A 13,561-nucleotide genomic window follows, 5' to 3' on the forward strand; every position below is an offset into this window, starting at 1 on the left:
TTCTACCATCATGGATGATAACTAATTAGAACAAATTAAAAAAAAAAAGACTAATAGAATAGAGGAAGAGGAGGGAGGGAAGAGAAATGGGAGGTACTGGGGAATGAAACAGATCAAATTATACTGTTTTATTGTATGCAGTATGAATATTATAACAAATTATAACTATAATACGCCAATTAAAAAAAAGAAAAAACTGCACGCATTAAAAAAAAAGTGTCACTGTTCTGGATGTTTGGAATAACTTCAGTAGTCAAAATAAAAATCCCTTCCCTCATGCAGCTTAAATTCCAGTGGCAGTCATTTCAATAACAGAAGTGTAAAACTTATCTGCCAACCTTTATGTAAAGATTTAAGCTTGGGCAATGATGAACTGTTGAACAGCAAGAAGGAGTTGCACTGTGGATATTCTCTGTGGGACAATAATGCTACAAAGTATAGCTGGTAGTCCACTAAAAAACAATGCTCCAGCTTATTAGGGAAGACAAAGGGTATATTCTTCAGAGATACAAGTGAAGAAATAAAAGGAAGTCAATAAAGAAAAGTCTTTTAAGGTGGTGAAGGAAATTACTGTCAATGCAAGAACTTGACACAGTGGCAAAACAGTAGCAAACAAAATTTCCATTTAAGCTTTAGACAAGAATATTCTTCCAGATGGTGAGGAATTCATGTAAACAATAGGATTTATAGGAACAAATAAGTATGGAAGATAATAAAAATTAAAGAAATCAACCAGTTTAGAGGAATCCTATTGTTTCCTCCAAATGCAGCCTTGAATGTCTGCGTAAATAGGAAATCACTATCCTACTGATAGGGCACATTATAGTAAGTGCCTCTATCTGCAGCACATGTCTTGAAATGTGACACAGAACCATTAGGTGGCAAGACCTTCTATTATCTCTACTACCTCATCTAGGAAAAAATTATATCTACTAATAGAAATGAAGGCAACATTGTATAGTAATCATTTGATCATCTTTTAAGTCAGAAGATTCAGATAAACATAAACTATATCCACATACATATATAAATATAGTGTATATATTTGCACATGGCAGGGGTACTGACTACATTATACATACAGACTATACATAGACCACACAAATCCAAACCTACAAAAGGGCAGAATTTGCTACAGTTTACTTAGTGTAATAACCCATCTTTTGCATGCTTGTTTCTTTGGTGAATTAAATAAAGATGCGGGGGGGGCACTTGATTGGGAAAACACACTAAGGATTTTCTTTCTGTAAATCTAGGCTAAATACTTCTTTCTTTCCCTTTTTAGTACCGGGATTTGAACCCAGGGGTACTTTATTAAGATTCACATCCCCTGGAGGTTTAATTTTTTATTTTAAGACATGGTCTCAGTAAGTTGCTTAGAGCCTAAATTGCTGAGGTTGGCCTTGGACTTTCTATCCTTCTGCCTCAACCTTCTGAGTTGCTGGGATTACAGGCATGTACCACCACATGGCTGGCTGGCTAAACATTTTATTTTGTAAAAAGAGAAAAAAAAAATGCTTTGGACTTAGTATATCATTTTCCATTATAAAGCCAAACTTACAAAAGAGTAGCACTTTAAAGTCTAGTTAGTGCAATAATCAGTCTTTTTCTGCTAATGAATTAATACTGACATCTATTATGAAACATGTACCGCAAAGCCACATCCATTAAAAAGAAAGTATAAGGGGCTGGGGATGTGGCTCAAGCAGTAGCGTGCTCGCCTGGCATGCGCGGGGCGCTAGGTTCGATCCTCAGCACCACATAAAAATAAAATAAAGATGTTGTGTCCACCTAAAACTGAAAAATAAATATTAAAAAAATTTTCTCTCTCTTTCTCTCTCTCTCTTAAAAAATTTTTTTTTTAAAAAGAAAGTATAAGTCACTGAAAATTTTCTGTTTTCAATTCAAATGTATAATGTGGTGGAAAAGAAAGAAGAAATTATCCTTTCAATCACTGTTCCTTATTCCTAAGGAATAAAGCTCTAGATTCAAATCCAAGTTCTGTCCAATCACTAGTTATGTGACCTTAGCAAATCACATATATTTTCTGATCCTCAGTTACTTCAACTGTAATAAATACCTACCTTTGCCACAATTTTTCTGTGTATTCTAAAACAATTCAAATATTTAAGCTAACTGTGATATGCACATGAAAGGGTAGCATCCACCACACCTGTCATACAATAGGCTTCCTTCCTTCCAAAGTCTAAGAGTAGAGATGGGAAATAGAAAAGGTCAAAGAAGGGAAAACTATAAACACTGTTTTGTCACTACTTATTTTCCCAAGTCCTTTTCTACTATTTTGGTTTCATTCCAAATCTTCTGACACTTCACACAGTCCTACAGGGTTAGCCTGGAGGCCACAGTTCCTAGCTAGTGGGTGGTAGCAACTAGGGACTTTAAGGCTATGCTTAAAGTCAGCCTAACAAGACATAACTGGGAGAATCTTAGCATTTTAATACTGAATGCATAACAGTGATTTTTAAATAGGGGCTGGAAAAGTGGGAAGCAAAGGTGAGTGACAAGACTATAGGCTTATCCACCTCATAAGTGCAGCATTTGGAGGACAAATATTTCATATATTTAAAAAGAGTACAGATGAGGATGGAGTTGTAGCTCAGTGGTAGAGTGCTTTCCTAGCATGTGTGAGGCCCTGGATTTGATTCTCAGTACTACATATAAATAAAAATGAAAGGTCCATGGACAACTAAAAAAAAAAAAAAAAAGAGTACAAATTAACCCCTGAAACACCATGATACCTGTCTGGCTTTTTTCAATTTTTTAAAATGTTAACTCCAATGAATTACCTAAAAATCTAACCAAGAAGGATTATGTCACAAAAGAGACTTTTTCTGGCAAAATAGATTTTCATTTTCAAAGAACTAAATGACAAACTTTGGGAATAGTATTTATAATTTTATTTTCTTTTTTCAGAAATCTATTTTGCAAACCTTCAAATGCTAACCCTCTTCAGATGCTCTTGCTTATTTTATTCCAATTATTAACCACATGTGTTAAAGAAAAATATTCAGAACAAGTAGTCTCCGCTTTGGTCAATTAAAAAAAGAGAATGTGAGTTTTCATAATAGCTATTTTCCTGATACACTGCGACAAAGTTCTCATCCAAATAGCTATGATTACCTGTTAACTGACATTGGAACTATCTGCTTTAAGAGGATAATTAAAGCATCATTTTATGATATTATTGTAACATAAATACGAAATGTTTTTTAAAAGCCTTACAATCATCTTTTTATACTAAAATGTCTATAAAAGCCCATATATCTCATTCACAAACATCTGTAATGAACTAATGCCTGGAATAACATTTAATCAAATTTTCCTGCCTAGAAAATTTAATCAATTTACTTGAGGCTAAATCTGTCTAGTGCAAAGGATCTTATTAAACTTTCAGAGGTATCACAAACCTAATGCCATCAAAACCCAAAAGTATTGTAATGAATTATCTCACTAAAAAGATCTACCAACTTACAAAATGTATAACAGCCTCATAATCAAAGCCAATTCTACTGAACTGTAAATTCCTAGAGAATGGCAGTCATTCATGTTGAAATCATTTTTCATCATAATAAATTATAGCAGTTTTTAACACATGACAGGGTCAATAAATGTTCACATAACAAATGGAATAATACTACTTGCTTGAGAAAGTTCAGTGCTAAAGTCCATGGGTCAGTTTTTTTATTATAATTTTTATTTACCTGATCTCTAATCTTACCACAAATTTTGAACTAAAACATTCTTAAAATTTTATCAATATCACAAAAATTGCAACTCTAGCAAAAGTCCAAATTTACATAAGGTTGAAAGACTATTAGAAACAATTTTGCCCAATTACTTCTTACTTCAAATAGTCTAGGAAGTTTACTGAATTCACCAAAGCTACACAGCTTGTTATTGTTAGAAGTGAAATTACAACCTAGATTTTCTTCTTCTTTCTAGTTCTTTCCTTATTATGTTATATTTCCTTCTCTGCTGCTTTCCAAACACCTGACTGCTATTATTTTTTAAAGTATCCTTATCTGTAAAATACTAATCACATCAAAACAAAAGTTAGAAACCAATACACTTGCTATGGAACAACTGCAAGTATTAACGTACACAAAAGTCAACTTCTTCCACCTTACCCCAACTTTGACTTAATGACAAGAAACTGAAAGTTATACCAAAAACATCAGAGTGAATATCCTCTGTAGTCAGCTGAAGCAAAACCTAGAGTCTATACATTGCTGGGAGAGAGGCCACATTTCAATGGTCAGTCCTTTCCTGAGCCTTTCCTATCCGTGTCCCCACCCCTAATAATCTACCAGACATATCAACTATGCATTCCTTAACACTTATTATGGCATAAAAAAGTATTTTCCTTTCTGTCCTAGGAAAACACAAACATATACTACTGACTTACTATTAACATGATAAAATAGCAAATGCATTTCAGAAAAATCTAGGATTTTTATATTTTTTATACCTTAGACTTTCTATATTCAACAAAATAAAAATCTTTAAAATAAAACATACTAAAAAACTTTCTACTAATGTCATAACTATCAAAATGAGGGGCTTGGGATGTAGCTCAATAATAGAGCACTTGCCTAGCATGTGTGAGACACTAGGTTTGATCCTTAGCACCACATTAAAAATAAACAAATAAAAGTATTGTATCCATCTATAACCAAAAAATTTTTAAAAAGAAGAAATATCAAAATGACCTATAAATTCATATTTGCAAGCCTGTTTAAATTGTTTTACAAAATCACTATCTAGAATAAAACTTTGAGAACAAAAGTCTAAAGAATTCATTTAACTTTTAACTTATGAAAAAGTACTGTTAACTTTATAAAATTTTAGTAAAGGTATACCTGAAATATTTGTCATGTCTAAAAATCATCTGTAGTTACGAAGTCATATAACTATGCTTGGACACATCCATGAATACAGTTCAAAATTTACTTTGTATTATACTAGGGCCTTTCTCAAGGATTAATATGAAAATGTCCTAACCACAGTGAACACTACATCAAGGATAAGTCCAGCCATGGAAAGAAATGGTTATAATGCAAAAAATGTGCTGTCATATGGGTTTTGTGAGAACACAAAGGAAGAGATCATCACACCAGTGTCATTAATTATGTCTGTGTACTTGATAATACTCAAGTATATAGTCTTCCTGTACCTCTTCCTTCCTTTCCTCTTCCTTCCTTTAGGTTTTAAAAGTGTGAGTGCTCTCTAACCCCCATCACAAATTAGCCAAACCCAGAACAACTAAGTCAAGTCAGGATTAGCAAAAAAAAAAAGTCTCCAGATTTTCAGTATACAGTAGTGGTAAAAGGATAAGATGCTGCTGCTATTTACTTGGCATATTTATAAACTGAGCAACAACATTTCAGAAGCAGCAAAAGTTGCCCACAGCACCTTCTAGTTTGGGGTTTGCCACATATAGCTGACACTGGTCTGTGTTTGTTAATGTTCATCTTCTCAAACAACAAGAATAAGGTGGAGGACCGAGGACAAAAGAATCTAGGGTTTCTTCTGCCAAAATTCAGGCAGCAACAGGGGATATGCTTTGTGCATCTAGTTCTAGAAATAATCCTTCTTGAGGTTCTTCCACTTCCTAGGAGAAAGCAGGGAGTCTATCAGCAATCACCCCACCTTCCAAACAACAATAGCTATTCTAAGAATTCCAGTTTAAAGCAGAATGGAGTATACTGTGTATGAGTCAAGGAATTTTCAATCTCTAATCTTCCCGTACACTCAAACAACAGCAAGTGAAGGACATTGCTACCCAGGGATGGGGAGTGGGGAGGAGCTGACGCGCAGTGGCTTGTAATTCAGTATATCAGTACCATACTATACTGTGCTATACTCTGCAATTACAGGATTCTCTATCTTCCCGAAGTGGGTTCCAAGATCTTAAAGGTAAACCCAATCCAGACAAGGGTATATTGCTATCAAGTCTGCTAGTTCTGAGACAACAGTAGTGCTGCTGCAGCCAATGATTCCTTGGCATACAGACACATTAAAATGATATTGGCAGCAACACCAGCTCTTCTCTTTCACCCTCTGCAGTTACTATAGCTCCTTTTGCTAAATCTGCCTTTGAGTTTAGACAGGAGCTGGATGGTTCATAATCACCCAGCAGCTGCAGCTGAGCAATACGCAGCCTAATTGTGGCACTGGAGCAGCTGAGAGGAAGAAAAGAGATAATACATACCCTACCACAGGCACACACAAACGGCTGCACACACTACTGATAAGACATCAAAATACCTTAATAGGAATAGATTATTAAAGAAAATTAGTCGTACCTTGCTAGAGGACTTGTATTTATATTATAAATCTATTTAAATGTGAACTGAAGGTGACCTAAGCCATTTAGGGTTCGGAACAATGGAAGATCTTACTAAAACTTCCTGTAAATATCCACACAACAAGGCCAGTAGCACAAACATCACCTTTATAACATGACAGAGTTCCTGTGATATAAGAATTTGGCACAGAGCATGATCTCTTCTTTAACTTGACAACAATGCAAAGCAACAACATCGACATCTAAAACAGTGAGTAAACATTACACAATGCAAGTAAAGTAGCAAAAGCAATGATTCTCTGCATTTCTGAATCTCAAACACCAGACAATCATTTGTTTGAGAAAAAAAAAACAAAACAAAACATATTCTCCCCTCAGGTACTATACATCTTCATAAAATTTAAGTAAATGTAAACATATTTTGCACTGAGAATTTCACAACATCCTAAGACTATTGAAACTAAGGCTGAAATTACTGATCTAAAGAATTACTGTTCTATAAAACTGAAAATAATAATGCTTATTATTTTGATGTCATAAAGTTCTGTTTTTTCATTTTACCTACTTTTCTGAAAAATAGGGTAGTTGATTACAGAATAGTATCCATTTTTCAATAAGCACATTTTGATTTCCTAGTAGAGGTAAAAGGATAAGATGCTACTGCTATTTACTTGGCATATTTATAAACTGAGCAACAACATTTCAGAAGCAGCAAAAGTTGCCCACAGCATCTTCTAGTTTGGGGTTTGCCTCATATAGCTGACACTTAAACTGAGCACTTAAATTTAAGCTTTCACTTAAAATACATAAAAATTTTTAAAAAATGCATAAATTAGTAAAACAGTGTCTGCCATCAAAATTAAAATAGTTAATATAGAAAACCCATAACTTTATTAAATTTTTTTCAAAGTTCTTCAATTATTGAACATTTAGAAGTGAGTATGCAACATTTTCAAGGCAGTTATAAACACCAGCCAGTATATAACAATTATGATTTAATAAGTCTAATCCTGTTTGCAAAGGAGAGTCTAGGCAGTGATCCAAAGTTATTCACCACCAAATACTAAATTCTCAATCCAAGCCCCTTATTTTTATTACACATGGGCTTCTTTAAAAAATAAAGAAGTTCCATGTGAAATAAAACAGTTTTAGAAAAGCACACAAATGTACAACTTAATGAATTATACTAAGGCCAGCACCCCTGTGACCACCACCAGGTTAAAAGAACTTTCCCAATCACAGCCTGTTCCCTTCTCCCATCTTAATTGTATTAAAACCACTTCCTTGCAGGTTTTGTTTGTTTAAAATAAAGTTTTATCACCCAAGCTTGCATTTCTAGACATCGGGCATTGCTTTTCAAAAACGTTTGATTAAATTTCTTTCTTAATATAATGCTAACACAAAAAATGATGTCCACATTGCATTAATTCACTATATTCAAAGCTAAATATATTTGTAAAGAAAAACTATTAACAGTAATAAATTACAGCTTCAAATGATGCACACTTCAACTTTGAATATAAAAAAATTTTGCATTAGTAATATTTCATTTATATTGGGTCACTGCTATTCTTTTAGCATATTTACTCTTTGGTCATTATATACAATAAATTTCATTTGCACAAATATTAATTTTTGCAGCTTGAGAATTACTTAACTCAAAAAAATATTTCAACCATGTATTACTATTACACTTTGATCATAAGACAAATTCCATCTATCCCAGGAAGAGAGGTCAAGTCTGTAATATCACTTTCGATTGAAAAGCAAGGAGTCAATTTTGTGGCTTATGAAGTCAGCAAAAACTAACTGCAAAACTAAAACTATTATAACATTATCGTGCTTACAAGAGAGTACATACTTTAAGAACCCTTTTATCTTTTATCCTGGAAACTTGGATATAAACTATCTTGTATTTAGATTGAGATCAAAGGCAATTGTTGTCGTTATTTCAAATTTAGGACCCTCTGAATTGCCAACCAGCATTTAAATTCTTCACTGAGATTTAGCTAGTATGCAAAAAGACACAATTAAGAGTCAACAGAGCAGGATCTCACGCATTTGTAAGAAAAATGGCCTTGATGAAATACAACTTTCTTACAGTATGATATATGACTATTATATGTGATGCATACAAGATCGTTGGCTTCTAATTCAAGACACCCCTTCATTATCTATCCATTCAAAATGCTTCCTGTCCACTGTGTGCCAAGCATTGTGCTAGTTACTGGATTTAACACATGGTCACAAGTACACATTTAGTAATATTTTCCTTAGAGTGTTATTTAACTTGAGAAACTTAACCGGATAAAGAAAGTAAACAGTATGGTTTATATACGCTTAGAACTACCTAGACACTTATGGCACTGTAATTTTACAAAGAACGAATATACATACTATCATCGTATCGTACATCGTATCGTACATGTACAATCATCTAAGTGAAAACACACCAGTGGTGCTACTACACTTTTATTTAATAATGTATTAAATATTTGACTGTATGTTATTCTATGTTCAATTATGCAGAAAATAATTCAACCAAGTCCGAACTACACTGCTTCCCTCTCACTATTAAACAAAAAATAACGCTATTCCTACACCAGACGTGACTTTCCAAAGCTTCCTGAAACAACTCTGTCCCATGCCCAATACGGCAAAAGCTGGAAACAATTATCAAGAAGAAAAACACCGTTTAAAACAAAATTTTCTTTAACACATGTGGACAGAGAACCGAACGTGAGGTGGGGTGGCAAGGTGCTGTAAAAGCGGACTCTGAATGATCTACTTCCCAACCCCCAACCCAAAACAAAGAAAAACTTTAAACATGTTGCGGTTTTCAATCAAACCGAGTGAAGCCAGAGGCTCACCACTCGCCCCACACACCGTCCTCCTCTCTCCTAGCACAGTTGCCACAGGCGTCAGGCGACACTCAGACAGACCTCCAGCCTCCAGGACAGAAAGGCCGCTTCCCTTGCCCCCGGCACCAACCATGGGGACAAAAATAAACCCGGCCCGGTGTCCACATCCTTAAGGATGCGGATTGGGGGGTGTCCCAACGCTCCGAGGACCTCAAGTCGGACTTGGGCGGGACCGGGAAGGACGGGACCTGGACCCGTTCGGGGGGCGAGCAGGTAGCTCGGGCAAGGAGACACGCCCGCCGGCTGAGCCGGGGGAGGGGAGAAGTTTCTCCCCAACTTCCCGGCTCGGGGCCGGCGGGGGCGGGGAACGGCGGCGGCCGCCGCGGCGCCTTCGGGCGCGGGCGGGCGCCAGAGCCAGGGCCTAGCGCTGCTGGGGCCGGGGTCGCCCGCCTCTGCTCACCCGGCCACGCCGGTTCCTCACCTGCCCTCCGGCCGCGTTCGCATGAGTCGCCGCTGCAGCTGCGGCTCGGGACGGCGGGGAGGGGGCGCGGAGCGGAGGCAACGTCCGCGGGGCCCTCTCCCTCCTCCACCTCCTCAGCGCTGGGCGCGAGGCGGTAGCGACGACGGCGGAGCCGGCCCGGGACTTGTTACTTGTGGAGGAGGGAATTCCCGGGCTCCCCACCCCTCGGCCCCACTCTCACCTCCTCCTCTCGCGGCCCCGCCCCCTCCGCTCCGCGGTGGGGGCGGGCGCGGGGCGGGGGCTGCGGCTACCTGCGCGCTATCGCCCGCTTACCGGAACTCGCGCCGCGCGGGCCCGACTCTCGCGCCTTCCGGCGCCGGCGCCCCCCGCCCCTCCGCGGGCCCAGAGCCGCTCAGCCGAGGTCCGGGTCGGCGGCGGGTCCGGGTCACTCCTCCTGACCCAACATGGCGGCGGGGTCCGGGGCGGATTCCCGGGGCGGCGCAGGCTGAGGGGGCGTGGGGAGGAGGCGCTTCTCCACCCGCGGAGCAGGCCCGCAGCGCCACTGCCCACCCGCGGGCCCGCGGCTGGCGGGTTTGGCTGCGGCGGCGGCGATTGAATGGGGCGCGCCGATTCCGCCCCCCTGCCTTTTCTCCTGCCCCTCTGCTCTGGGGCGGTCGTGCCGAGGGCTTTGGGGCTTTGTTGTCGTGGGGGAGAGCAGGGTTGAGTTTTTCTTGGTTGGCTGTTGGCTTCTCGGTACTATGCTTCCGCACTGTTTGTCGTGGATAGTAAAATCTCAGCCCAGCCGTGCGAGCCAGGAAGGCGTTGCTCACACTCTCCTCACCGCCCTGGTCGCCGTCCAAAAACGTTCGCGTCTGGCCTCTTTCCGAGGCCGGGATCCTGTCCCTGCCACGGGAGCTTCCTGTTGACTGTAGGTCGAACCAGCCTTGCCGGGAGGGGAACCAGGCTGAGTCCTGTTGGCAACCATCCCAAGTTGGTGTCTTTCGCTTATCTTGGGACAGCGTATTCTTATGTGATCCTGGCAATGTCCCAGTGAGGGACAGGTATTATGACCTTACTCGACAGCTGTGGAAACTGAGGCTGGAGCAGCCACAACTAGAATTGTGTTTATCTGAACCCATGCACCTTTCCTATTTGCCTTACAGAATGGGAAGGGTCCGGAAGGAACCAGGGTAAAGAACCAGGGTTAAGTCAAGGTGGAGATGGGTTAAACTTTGAGGCTCTTTTGCTGAAGTCACTTCTGTCTTGTCAAGCTCTTAATTTCCGCTTTTTGTTTCCTGTTTGGTGGGACTATTAATGTGGGACTTTTGGTTTCCTTTGTGGTTTTAGTGAAATTCAGAATCATCTTCGATAAACATGAAATAGCACAATCATCTGGGTCAGTATTCCGGTATTCTAGGAACTTAAGGATGTAAAAAAAACAAAATAAAATTCTTCAGCTCACTAAATGAACCAAAAGTAAGCATAGGCATCCACATTAACAAAAAGGCACATGTAATATGACAAGGTGCTTCATTTAATTACTAAAACTATATTTGCCGTTGATGTTTTAGACATTAAAATTTTTTAGTAGACTTATATTTTTAAAACAAGAAAATAAAGTCCTTGAGTTGTTGCCTTTCTGAACTTATAGCCAGAGTAGAAATATTTTTGTTTTCCTAAACTCTCAGTCTCAAAAAATCAAGTTTACAATACTAGTTTATCCAGCTTTGAATTTGTTCCGTATGGAGATTTAAAGGTGGTGTCAAAATCTCACCTACAAGTTATAGTTTAAATTGACTTGAATTTGCTTCACCTCACCCTCATCTTTTTGGTTTTTGTTTATTACTTCAATTCCTGTTTTCCTTTTTCAAATAATCATTGTCCAGTGCCAAGTTTTAGTCTGTAAAAAACCTGGAAAGTTTAGTATCTTACATTCAATGGCTCACTTATTTCCAGGAATATATAAAACATTTATTTTTTAATGGGACAGAATTGGTAAAGTCTTGTTTGAATTTTATATGCTAGATGTTACTTTTAATGAAAATCTTTTTATTTTACTTATGAAATGGACAAGTGAAGATGCTCGACCCTATGTGTTGCTCTCCTGCATGACATAGAGGTCTGGTATTGTGTGTGTGTGAGGAGTGAGAAGGGACCTGTCTAGAAATGCCTGGGGAAAAGTTTGACTGGTAAGAAAACCAGGGGAAAGCTTTAAACAAATAATTTATGAGATATGTTAGCTCCCTAGAAAAGTAAAATGTTTTATTTAAGTTTATTAATGCTTAAAATAATTTGGCTGGAAGTTTAAAAGATTAGAAGTTGAACTGATGCCCATATTCACCCTGGAACCTGTGATTCTGCCAGGAAAAAAAATTGTTTTTTAAGATAAACTTCTATCAGTGAGTGATCTGCTGCTGCTTCCATCACTGAGGCCATGATGATGATTTTCTTTTCCTAGTAACAGTGGAAAGAAAGCCTGTGGCCCTGCACAAGGTGCATGCAATATGCATGCCTCCGCTCTCAAACATCCATCCCCACTACCACCCCTTCTACCATTCAAAGACTAGATCTCCTCAAGTCTACTTGGTGCCTAAAGTTATCTGTAGCACCATGGCCTTGCCAAGATTGTTCATAAGCCCAATTAGGAGGAATATGAGGACCCCTCTAAGCAAAGATTTGGAGGATCAGGCAAAAGTAAGGTATTTTTCCTTGAGTGTTAGACTCATGGTGCCAAGCTTAGTGAAACAATACTACGGTAACCCACCCATTTCTCAACACTTGGTATCTTTTTTTCCCTCAAGGACTGTGGCTCATGGATCATAGTTTTAACTTTCCCTCAACTGGGCAAAAGCTATCTAAGAGAATCATCAATGGAAATATATATATATATATATATATATATATATATATATTCACACACACACATATACATGTCTGACAATGAACAGATGTTGATAAACATTTTTACAATTAATAAATGTCACAGCCAGCAATCTTAAATGAATATCATCAAATGTACCCCATCATCTTGCTTCTTTCGTTGTTTTTCTAGCTTTTAACTTTGTAGCTGCTATCTGGGTCACAGTCAAAGAATTTCATCCTGTGCCTGCCATGCCTCTCAGCTCCATGACTGTTTTCTAGTAGTCTAGACTTTGCTCTTGGCATTTACTTTGAGATCATATCTTGGTTTATTCTCTGCTTCAGTTCTTTCTGGTTCTCTTGCTCTTTGGCCTCAGTCATGTTAAATCCCCTAATTTTAACTGTGTTTCCGGGTATCCACTGACTATTTCTAGGCTTACCTACAGCTTCAAACTTTCATACTCTGAATTGGTTCCTCACTCTACTTTCTGACTGCAGTTTCTAAGCTAGATGGTCCTGTTACATGATCTCTGTCAAGCAAAATACAGCAAGGAGTAGAAGTCTTTTGAGATTATCTGATTAACTTTCTTTTCTGAGAATTTGTCCTCTATAAATAGGGAGAGTATAGACCTGGGGTCTTAGTACCTTACTACTAATCCCAGGCTTCAACCTGGAGTTTGAATTTTGAGGGAGTGACAGAGAGGTGACTCAGATTATTCATGGTGGCCATGGTAGAGTTGAGAGTTCCATGGCAGAAAGTAAGGGTTGAGGGCAACATTTCCTGCCACATTAACAGAGTAGGGTTGGGTGTACATGATGGGGGAACTAGTTTTCACAGAGAGAGAAGGATGAATCAGATGTATAGCCAGAGTGAAGATAAGAGATTGCAGGCCCCTGATGCCGAGACTCATGTGCCTTGTACCACAGGTAATATACCAAACTTAGAGAGTTGACAAGTCAGTCCCTCTTTCTGTCTACCCATGTCAGCCATGGCTTTAAAATCAATACATAGCAACACTTTTCTCATAGAACACTAACTTCATCTTCAGAATC

At 38.7% G+C, this 13,561-nt stretch overlaps 1 protein-coding gene across 4 annotated transcripts in view; it reads right to left on the reverse strand.

The window, feature by feature from the left end:
- Positions 1 to 10,122, reverse strand: part of Yes1 (YES proto-oncogene 1, Src family tyrosine kinase) — a 66,256-nt gene extending 56,134 nt beyond the window's left edge. The window contains exon 1 of one of the 4 annotated variants that reach the window (XM_078030315.1): positions 9,983 to 10,122. The gene's annotated coding sequence lies outside the window, so the exon portion shown is untranslated. Of the gene's footprint in view, positions 1 to 9,649; positions 9,805 to 9,890 lie in introns of those variants that run through there. The other 3 variants (XM_078030316.1, XM_078030314.1, XM_078030317.1) reach the window with 3 other exon arrangements.
- Positions 10,123 to 13,561: the final 3,439 nt, after the last annotated feature.

The sequence above is a fragment of the Ictidomys tridecemlineatus genome, chromosome 13, assembly GCF_052094955.1.
Source record: "Ictidomys tridecemlineatus isolate mIctTri1 chromosome 13, mIctTri1.hap1, whole genome shotgun sequence".
Taxonomy (NCBI): Eukaryota; Metazoa; Chordata; class Mammalia; order Rodentia; family Sciuridae; genus Ictidomys; species Ictidomys tridecemlineatus.